This window comes from Emys orbicularis, chromosome 10 (assembly GCF_028017835.1).
Source record: "Emys orbicularis isolate rEmyOrb1 chromosome 10, rEmyOrb1.hap1, whole genome shotgun sequence".
NCBI lineage: Eukaryota > Metazoa > Chordata > Testudines > Emydidae > Emys > Emys orbicularis.
In genome coordinates, this window is record NC_088692.1 from 65,528,073 (window position 1) to 65,538,314 (window position 10,242).

Below are 10,242 nucleotides of genomic sequence, written 5' to 3' on the forward strand. Positions count from 1 at the left end.
TAATTTTTTTTTTCTTATTCTGCATCTGAAACAATGAATCAACATTGCATTTGATTGTTTTAGTATTTGTGATGTTTACACTTCAAAATACAGTGCCTCCTGACTTCTCAGCAAATATTTAATAGCCAAGAATTCTAGTGAAATCTTACGTTACTAAAAATTCAGTATTTTTACAAAATATATCATAGCATTACATTTAAAAACACTAAAATAACATCATGGTTGCAAAGTCAAGCATTCAAAAGTTAGGGAATGCCAGATTTAGGCCCTTTCTGTGCATATACAGTAGGATATAGTCTTTAATTTTATATGATCACATGCCTCCTCCTAGGTGCCAGGGCACCAGCTGGCAGAGCGTTGACAGCACAAGAGAGACCGTCTCCCTGCTCTCATATTTACTGATCTTGTGTGAACTGTGATTTTTTTCAGTGTCTTGTAATTTGGCCAACTTGGGTGAATTTTTATAGCGGTTGGAAAAGTTGTGATCCACCTGCCAAACTTCAAGCCCCTCCTCCAAAGTATGGAAGTGCTAGAGCTTCTCAATTTAAATAATTCTAAGATATATTTTAACATGGCCAACACAGCATATTTTTCCTAAACTTGTTCTTGGAAACAGCTAAACTGTTGAATTTTCCTGATACCCGGCATGAAAATTCAACCCAAACAGTTAAAATTTGGCAAAGTTATAAGCAACTGAAAATGAGGTTTTATAATGAAAGGTGTTGGGCAGCCTTATAATAGGTAGTGCTACTAGATCTGTCTATTATATTTACCCGTATGCAAATGAGTTATAATAATCATTAAAACCAAACCACACTTGTCAAACATGACAGATGCTAGTCATATTGCTTAATGCACTACTTGAAGGCGCTCAGATACTGTGGTGATAAGGATGGTATAAGAACCTAAATAGAATAGAAACATAAAGGTCACTTTGTGATACATCATCATTCTTTTAATTAATTTTGATTGTTTACTAATTGAGTAGTTTACAAGGTTCCCCCACTGAATGTGAATTTGTGAGGTTCTATTGTAACTGTGCTTCTAAACATTACTTGGAGATGTGCTGTCCTTTTGGTGTATGTATGTGTGTAGCTCCCCATTAACGTTATAGGTTATGTATGAGCATAAAGGGCTACGTACGGCTTGCTTACATTATTAAAGGACCTTCTGCAGTATCTGGAGAATGATGCCCAGAGGTGGTGGTACTTTCTCACACCTTTTACATCGCCTCACTGGGAATCTTCTAGAGGTGTAAAGGCAAATTTGGGCATGTGTTTTCAATATTACTAGCTCAATACAAAGGCTAACCTTCAGTTTTGCTATTTTTCTTACTGGTTTGATGACTTACAGTAGTAATCTCTGCTAAAGTAATGTCTTCAAGAATTTTACCTGTGGCTTACTGCTTTAATTCTAATTTGTTTGTAGTATTGATGTAGAAATTAAAACCAAAACCGTGTTCAGATAGCATAGGTTCCTGTGGGCCAGATTCTGATCTCTGTTGCACCAGTGCAAATTGTGAAGCTTGTGAAGTTACCCCAGATTTACACTGATGTAACAGAAATCAGAATTCTGCTCAGCGACTAAGAAATCCACCAGAGGCTAAGGGACGATGCTTTCTTTGCTAGTTTGTGATGATGTGAGTTCTTCTAGATTCCTAATACAAATAAAAGATTCCAGTGTTTGTCCTTAGAAGTCCACTGAACATTTTACAATCCAGTGCAGGAGTCAGATACTGTGTTTAAAATGACCATAGAATTTCCTGCACCTCCCCTCCCTACCAATTCCAGTATTTCAGAGTAGCCACATGCTTTTTACATTTGTTAGAAAAATATTTCCATATGAATGTAACCAAATATACTAATTGGTTAGCATGTGGGATGGGCATGGGGTGAAAACCTGTGAGTTTCCACCCAAATGTTTAGTCCTACAAATAAAAGGCATTAGCAAATGCTATCAAAGTACCAAAATTAAACAGCTATCATAGCATTGATATTGATGTGGTCTCAGTATTTCTGAATTCTATTTACAGAGAGCAGATGCATTTGTTTTTAGAGTGTATTAGCTAATAGTATTTCAAGTATGTATGAGAAAAAGAACAATCATGTATATTAGTAGGGTAGTAGGAATGTCACCTGCTTAAAATTAGAACCATGCTAGTTATGGGATTAGGAGGGTTGGTTAGTATACCTGATTTTTGTAATACTCTACATGAAACAATTTGTATTGAGCTATCATGTAATTCTTTCAATGTTAGTGTTTTAGGTTGTACTGGTGCTTCACACCAAAATATTGTAAGGATTTTGTAAATCTGCAAACCTGGAGTTTTATGGAGAATGGAGGAAGTGGATCAATCCCATCTCCTTTATAAAATGGCTCAGAATGCTGCTTGATAGAATGACTTCTCAGTAGTGTGGCTGCCCAAGTTTTTTAATTTTTAATCCCAGATGAAATAAATAATTGGAAACTTAATTAAATAGTCGGTAACACTGACAAACTTATTTTGCCTTAGACCAGCGGTTCTCCTGATCCCAAAGTGGATCGCAACCCTGTTTTAATGGGGTTGCCAGGGCTGCTGTTAGACTTGCTGGGGTCCGGGGCTGAAGCCAAAGCCCGAGACCCACTGCCGGGGGCCGAAGCTGAAACCCGAGGACTTCAGGCCTGGGTGGCGGGGCTCAGGTTACAGGCCCTCTGCCTGGGGCTGCAGCCCTTGAGCTTCAGCTTTGGTCCCCCCGCCCAAGGTGATGGAGCTCAAGCAGGCTCAGGCTTCGGTCCCCCCTCCTGGAGTCGTGTAGTAATTTTTGTTGTCAAAAGGGGGTCACGTGCAATGAAGTTTGAGAACCTCTGCCTTAGACCATTTTAAATGTGCAAATATTTTATGTACCGGTTTAATATTCTAATATTGTGTTGTAATTAGTGGTGGGATAAGAGGCACTGCTGTCTATGGATTAGAGAGATATGGGTGTCAAAAATCCCATCTTTTGTTCCTGGCTCTTTTTCTGATTATCTTTGTAACCTTAGACAAATCACTTAACTACCTGTGCCTCAATTTACTTATCTGTATGATGGGATTAATACTGACTTCACAATATTAAGCTGAGAGGCTTAATATTTGAAATCTTCAGATGAGAGACACTGTAGAAGTGCCAAATATTATAATATATTTAGTGTTTGCTCTATTAAAAACAAAAGTATAATTTTCAGGGCTGCTCAATAAGATACTTTGCTATCTGTATAAATTTCCGCTTATGCCCCAATCCTGCAAACACTCTTACACATGTACTTAATTTTAAGCAGGTGAATAGTCCTAATGAAGTCAGTGAAATGATGTGCATGAAGTTAAGAAAAATTCAGAGTGCTTGCAGGATTGGGGCCTTCATTTGGACTTCATAATTAGATATTCTTAAATGTATTTCTTGGTTTGAGATGTTTACAAAATCAGTGGTGTTGAAATTTAGCACCTTTTTACATTTTCTTTATTCCAACTTAATAGAAATTATTAATAACTTCTGCATAAAATAACTACTTCTCATTTATATATAATATTGCCTGCCTAAAAGTATCTGTGACATTTTATAAAAAGGTCATGCTTCTTATGTTGTATGTGACTTAAATGACTGTTTCATATTAAAACTAGTCTTTCCTTATGTACTGCTTACATATACCTGTTTTGGGATATCAGTTCAGTACTTTTATACAATCTTGAATGTGTTCCACATTGGTGACATGTATTTTTGCAACAACTTTTTTGTTTTGATTATAAATTAAAGCATGTCTGAAGTAATACATGCATTAGTTCTGTGGTGTGTGGCAAAGTTAATGTATGTAATTCAAATTGGAAGAAAAGTGTCCAGACTTTGTCCAACATTAACCCTATTGCAAGGGATTAAATTACTATGTAATACAAATTATTTCATATCATGATGTGTTTTAAACTACTCTATGAAGTATGTGAAACATTACACTTTATGGATTGGTAGCTGGCCTGGTATCCTTGCATAGAATGAGATATGGTAGATGGTAGCAATTCATGATAACTAATACAGTGAATACTTTTCAAAACACATAGCATTTATGTACAATGTGCCTGATCTTTAAATTTGTTGCTATAAGTGTTTTTGCTTAGTAAGAGTTTCACAGTATATCACTAACAAAGGAGTGCACATTTGATTGCATATAACAAGTGTGACAATCCCATTACATCACTTTCTATGTGGTTTAAAAATAATTTCATTGATTTATTTCTCTTTTGGACACGGATATGAAAATGCAGGATATTGTAGACATCAATGTATTTTAAATTTATTCTTGTAATGGTCAATTGCCAATTTTTGTTTGAGGATTTGCTATATTAGAATACTTTCTTCTTTAAAGCCAGAGTGAATTAAGTGTACTGAAAAGCAGAACTCTAAAACAAGGCAATATAACTACCATGCACTACATTTGGCGTATGAGTCTTCTCTCATTTGCATTGAACTAGTATACTTTCTCAGAGGCTCATGTTTTATATAAAAATAAAGGTTCAATTTCAGGCTCTAAGTGCTTTTAGGGTCAGAGCCAATCAAGTGCTTAGTGTCATCATTTCTTATTAACTTCATTAGAAATTAAGGGAGCTTAACACCTCTCTGTGCTTAGCATAGAAGTATTAATGTGGTCCTGTATTCTGGCTGGTCCAGGTGTACAACCCTGCACAGCCACCTGCAGAAATTACTCATCCCAAGAGCATAAGAAATACCTCTTTTCACATGTCTGAGTGTGGCCTATGTTGTAGATTTCTATTACTCTCTTGTATTGACACATGCTGTAAGTCTTTGAATGATTATGGATTCAGCTCCATGTTCTCATCCTTCAAAGGTAACTGTGAGGGGAAAAATGTTTCACGGGGAGAAAGATAATGCTGTGACTTAAGTTCCACAGGGAGAATTTTTACATTCTATTTGCATTTTTTGTCACAAACTAAATTATTTTGGTTCAGGAGAAATATAATTTAAGCATTACTCATTGTGCTGTATTATGTTTTATGAAGAATGAAAGGAAAACCTTGACAATGCCAATTTATGTCTTTTATATTCTCAACCATTCACCTTCCCTGGTATACCTGGATGTCAAAGATCATTTTAAAATCTGAAGAACTGTGTAATATACAGAGGGCAATTATACTTCTCATCTCTTTTATGTTTGTTCTTTTCTTTTTCTTTCATCTCTCTTAATGTTGGAATCATCTGGTTCTAAAATGAAAAATGTGGATTTTTAAAATTTGACATACAATCCCTCCTAACTACTTGCACGTATAGAGTTCGGAGTGGATATGGCATTTCATTATGGCCTTTTGATATTTAGTCCATTATGCACATTTTTTCCCTAGTGTAAAGTTGAGTTAATGTAAGGAAGTTACAGATCTACTGCCATCCAGACAATACATAACATGAGCTGATAAATATTGTTGACATTTCATTTTTAAAACAAAAAATGTTATAACTCTGTCTAGTAGTAGGTAATTCATGTTTATGAGATTTTATAGGTCCAGCATTGGTAGAAAATGTATATGGCAAGTTTTCTCACACGCTGCATGTAACAGTGTTGCATTTCTGGTGTTCAGCTTCAGTTGTTTTCAAAATAAAGCTAATTTTTGAGGGGGAAATGCCTGTTGATTTAATGCAGAGAATGCAGCTTGCACAAATTTTAACTTGCCTTGCAGTTATATTGTGAAGATTAATTTGGTTAAGACCCAAACTTGGGCAGGGAACAGTGTAAAATTTCACTGTTCCGAGAAGGAACTCGGGCACAGTAGCATCTGGGGTGTTCAGCTAATGTGGCAACCTTTAGAGAGTGCAGCATGTCCTCTGCAGTCAACCAACTCCCTGTCCTTGCCCCTTTGGGAGAGGTTACTCTCTTGTAGGGGCACCAGCCCAAAGCAACCCTGGAGCAGAGGCTGCAATGCTGGAAGGCTTCTTGCAACCTGGCCCCTATTGCCTGCCTGCATAGGGGTCAGATGTTTGTGGAGTTCTTTGAACATGTGAAGTGCTAACAGTTATTTAATTTATAAAGCTCTTTCACCTTGCTTGGCTCACTGTATAATATAAAGCAGTTAAAACATAGTAAGTCTATGATTTAATGTTTAAAAGCCCAGTGCTATGGACCCATGTTTAAAGCCAAGGGGTTGGATTCTACTCAAGAAAGCATTACTTAGAATAGAAAGCTTCTCTGGAAAAAAGTTCCAAAGAGAAAGGCAGAGGTGGATATCTGAAAGGAGCAGGAAGAAGGGGATATCCTATGAAATTCAAAGAGAGCAAATTTAAAATCAGTATTTTTTCTCCACACACAGTTAACTTGTGGCACTCGTTGCCATAAGATGTTGTTGAGGCGGAGAAATTAAAAGTTTTCAGAAAAGGATTGGATGTTTATATTAATAACTAGAAGATCCAGAGTTGTTATTTTAAAAATAATTTACTATAAGAACTTTGGAAAGGATATAAACCCTCATACTTAAGGGCACAAACCAACCTGTCACTGTTGAGAATTAGGAATAAACTTTCCCTTTGGGTACGCTATACCCTGACTACGTACTTCAGTTTCTTGTTTTTTGCTGAAGCAGCTGGCACATTCCATTATTGGAAACAGAATACTGCACTAGATGGACCACTAGTCTGGTCCAGTATGGCAAGTCTTGTAAGGTTTCACTTCCTATGAGTCATCATAGCAACAGCTCGATCATCTGCAGAATTAAGCCAGAGAGGTGGAATGTCTGAAACGAAGGGTGTCAATGCACATGTACCAGTATGTGGTTCATGAAGGAGGTCTGAAATGAAGCCCATTTCCTCTCTCTGTTAAAGGGTCTACAAACAAGCAGACCTAGCTTAACTTAAAAAAAATCAATATTACTTACTTCATTACTAGTAAAAGTAATGCTGTTTAGTTTTTGCTTAAATTAAGAATCCCAGCTTGCAAGTAAACAGATCAGAATTTGTTAGGTATTTTTTCTTAAGTTGTACATGGAGCTGATTGGTGTAACCAAAGTAGATGCAACTATAATTATAGTTTCAAGTATCGGGGGTAGCCGTGTTAGTCTGTATCCACAAGAAGTGAGGTTTTTTTACCCACGAAAGCTTATGCCCAAATAAATCTGTTAGTCTTTAAGGTGCCACTGGACTCCTTGTTGTTTTTATAATTATAGTTTGTCCTTCTAGAAACTATACTCTATAATTACAGCATGTTCTTTGTAGGTCAAGAATAAATAATGAGCAGTTTGTCTGTAGTACTTTCATTTTGATTGCATCATTTAATTTTTTTAAACCAAAGAATACATCTTAGCAACCTAAGCAGAAGCCCAGGGTTTAGGATAGATTTAGGACTCATTTCCTCAATGAATGAACCCTCCAAGCTCATGGAAACAGTGGTTTATGCACCTGGAGTGAACACAGCTTGGCTCTGGATAGGTATGTTTTATTATTTATTTATTTAAATGTAATAATCAAGACTCCTGATTCCTAGCATCTAACGAGTAGTACAACAAAAATCCCAGAAGCATTAAAATAATCATTTAAACAGGAACTCTGCCAGCTAGCCACCTTAATTTAAAAATACAATCTTTCCATCTTTTCCTTATCAGCTGATTTATTTATCTTATACCTATCTCTGTAGTCTCTGAACACCTCAAATTAATGAATTATTCTCACTACACTCCTGGGTGGTTGGAAAATATTTTCATTCCCTTTTTAAAGATGGGGAACTGAAGCACAGAAATATTCAAGGTCCAATCCTGCTCCCACTGAAGTCAATGGCAAAACTCCCATTTTGTTACTGCAGCTTCAAGCCCAAGTCACATGTTAAAGGTTATATGGGGCAAAGTTTTCAAATGCCTAAATCCCATTTTCCGAAAGTGACTTCGGAGAGTAAATCAAATTGACTTTCAATGAAGATTTCCCCCTGGACATTTAATTCATGGAGCCAGAAATTTAACTCTGATCTCGGTCCCAGTCCCCTGCCTTTTCCGTGTAAGCAACTGCTGATGTTGCCACAGGTGAATAAGAGGGAAAGGATCCACAGAAAAATCTCTATTAATATGTGGTTCATGATCTGAAGAAGTTTTAGAATCCCTGCAATTCCTGATTATATGTGGATAAAATAAATAACAATACTTATCATACACCACTTTTTCTTTGAACAATTCTTTGAAAATATAAATTACATGACTATCAGAAAACAAAATCTGGTATCCTTCACAAACACTAAATTAACTTTTTAAGAGAGAGTGTGTGTGTAAGGTTGAACTCAATTTCTCTAGCTCACACTAGAACAGGTAAGTCAAAGGAAGACTTGTTGGTTCTTTTGGATTTTTGCAACTAGCTCCAGTGAACCGTATACTTCTGAGCAACTAAAAACCTAGTTTGAATTGTAGAAAATCTATATTGTGTGAGATTGACCCTAATGTATTTGGCCTGACTTTTAAGGGATGTAGATCAGAAGCAGGATCTAATTACTTGTTCCCCTGTATTAGACTTAACTTCGGCAGATAGATCTATTATTGTTTGTCTAATGGAGTAAGTCAAACAGCAATCCACAAACTATATCCTAAGTTTATGAAAGAAAGTGAATCCAAATAGACAAACTATTTAAGCTAATATCTAGAATGACATGTACAGCCGAATTACTTTTTACATGACATCTGGAATTTCCAGTGTATCACTATTACATTTATCAGCAGCCTTTAATAGTTTTTTTCCAGAATTTCTAAAACTACTAGCAGTCTATTATGGAAACATACTTTGGATAACAAGAGCTGCATTCCTTTCTCTGCTGCTTTAAGTGTGAGTGATGAAAAGCAGAACTGTGTGCCTGACCTTAGATCTTGGTAAGTAAATGAACTAATATTTGCAGTAGGATTTTATTTGTCAGTTAACCTTTGCTATAGCATTATAGAAAGACCTAAAAATAGTACTTAAAATTGCATTTATTTCCCCCACAGTAACATTTTGAGCTCCATGGAAGGTAAATTTTCATTATTTAACACAATTGTTCACAGAACACAATAGAGAGGGCTCCTGCACAAACTTTTTTTATAATCTAACAGCAATTTCTTGTACAGTAGAAACTCAGAGTTACAAACACCAGAGTTATGAACAGACCGGTCAACCACACACCTCATTTGAAATTGGAAGTATGCAATCAGGCAGCAGAGACAAAAGCAAATACAGTACAGTACTGTGTTAAACTTAAACTACTAAAAATATAAAGGGAAAGTTTAAATTTTTTTGACAAGGTAAGGAAACTGTTTCTGTGCTTGTTTCATTTACAGATGGTTAAAAGCAGCATTTTTCTTCTGCATAGTAAAGTTTCAAAGCTGTATGAAGTCATTGTTTAGTTGTAAACTTTTAAAAAACATAACGTTTTGTTCAGAGTTATGAACAACCTCCATTCCCGAGGTGTTCATAACTCTGAGGTTCTACTGTACTTGGAAAAAGAACAGGAGTACTTGTGGCACCTTAGAGACTAACAAATTTATTTGAGCATAAGCTTTCGTGGGCTACAGCCCACTTCATCAGATGCATAGAATGGAACATATAGTAATTATATATATATACACATACACACACACAGAACATGAAAAGGTGGAAGTAGCCATACCAACTGTAAGAGGCTAATTAATTAAGATGAGATATCAGCAGGAGAAAAAAAATCACTCATTATTTGTAGTGATAATCAAGATGGCCCATTTTAGACAGTTGACAAGAAGGTGTGAGGATACTTAACATGGGGAAATAGATTCAATATGTGTAATGACCCAGTACTTGGGTGGATCCCTGCACCAACTCAGAGCTCAAATGCAGTTAACAGGACTCTGCCCAGGCAAAATCAGTTGCAGGATAAGGGTCTTCTAAGGCCTCAGTCTTGCAACTGGCTCTTCACAGGCACAGGGATCCACCTCCATGGTGCCCATTGCAGGATTCACAAAGTTAATGTGATCATGATTCACTTAATTTAAGCCCTGATTCTGGAAACAGCTTCTCATTATACACTTGTGATTGGTTTTGAAAAGCTACAGCTATCACTCAATTGCACCTGAGAGAAGTTTGCTTCATGTTAAAATGTTTAAAAATCCTGGAAAATCCACAATTTTAAACTAGTATTCCACAATTATTTACCCAAGTTCATTCCTAGGGTGACCAGATGTCTCGATTTTATAGGGACAGTCCTGATTTTGGGGTCTTTTTCTTATATCGGCTCCTATTACCCCCCCAACCC